The sequence below is a fragment of the Juglans regia genome, chromosome 7, assembly GCF_001411555.2.
Source record: "Juglans regia cultivar Chandler chromosome 7, Walnut 2.0, whole genome shotgun sequence".
NCBI lineage: Eukaryota > Viridiplantae > Streptophyta > Magnoliopsida > Fagales > Juglandaceae > Juglans > Juglans regia.
In genome coordinates this window covers 24,658,118-24,659,595 of record NC_049907.1, presented here as the reverse complement: position 1 = coordinate 24,659,595, position 1,478 = coordinate 24,658,118, and positions in this window count along the sequence as shown.

Sequence of the window (1,478 nt, the reverse complement as noted above, 5' to 3'; positions counted from 1 at the left end):
ATGTAACACAAGACTACACACCCCTCGTACATGACAGATAATATGCTATGCACCTAACTACACTAGCAATATACAACAACAATTCAGCGGAAAAATTAATAAAATAACTAAGCAACGCGATAGGCAATTGCGATAGGCAATTGCAAAGCACATGGCACCATAAACTAATATCATAACCCAAAACATTGTCCCAAAACACAAACATAGGCCTTAAAGGCAAAATATCCCAATAAGCATGAAGCATAATTTTAAATTTCCCAAAACACGGGATTCCCACAAAAGAAACATAAGTCCACAAAAGTTGGTCACAATGTTGTTGCCTTCTTTTTTTGTGTTTTTTTTCTTCTTTCCACTAAACACTTATACTCCTGTACTCTTCAAGAAGACTTGGGCTTCACGCGCTTCTCTAAAGTCTTGTCCTTATCTCGGTTATTATGCCGCTTGAACTCGAGGATGAATTCAAGTATACCCATGATCTCTCAATCGATGGCTTCGAGCTGATCCCAGAGGGAAGACTTGGGCCGATCCATGGCCATTTTAAGCACAATCCTCACCGGAGGAGGAGGTGTCGTTCTCTTTCTCTTGGTCATCGTCGCCTCTTACTAAACCTGTTACAACTTCTACCATTCCGGTTGGGGAATGTTAGTGGAAACTACCACAATGAGGTTTCGAGAAACTTCTTAACTTTCTTATTCACGTGCTCTTATTCAGAATTTGCCTTATCAGAACATATCACAAGATTTTCATCGAGTGATCCTTATCATATGAGCTCTTATACTTGTTCAGAGAGTGGACACAACACGGCTCCTATAATGCCCCATCCCTGAGGGTCCGGAGATTTAACTTATGTCACCTAAAAATTATTTTCCATCCACATAGTACATACTCTAATTTTTCTCTATCGTACAAAATACTCATTAATTCACTTCAAATACTCTAGTATAATTATTCTAAGATAATTCAAAGTCTTAATATAAACATCAACCTCCCAACAAATCACATCATCAGAGCACAACAAGCTTACTGAATAAAAATCTCCAATACTAATGTAAACCATCTATGCTTAAACCATCATTCTTAACTCCTCTCACCTCTGCTCCATGTTCTTGATCCTCAACTGGAATATTCAAATCATCTGAAACATATTGTGGAGATAAGGGGTGAGTTATCAACAACTTAGTAAGCAGAGAACATATACTAGCGTGCAAACATGAGCATTTACAAAATATAGTATGCAACACAAAATATTTTCTAGAGTTATCATGCAGAACAAAACATGTTTTCAAAAGTAACAGAGCGATGGTTTTAAGACCAGTAAAACCCAGAGTACTTTGGCATGACATAACCTGAGCATCATTGTCACATCAAAACAGAGTATCTTATAGAGCAGAGATCATGTTTCACCCCCGTGGTAGGGTTGTGCTATCCCCGGTGGCCAAACCGGGCAGAGACAAAGGTGAAATCTTTCCCTTATTCTT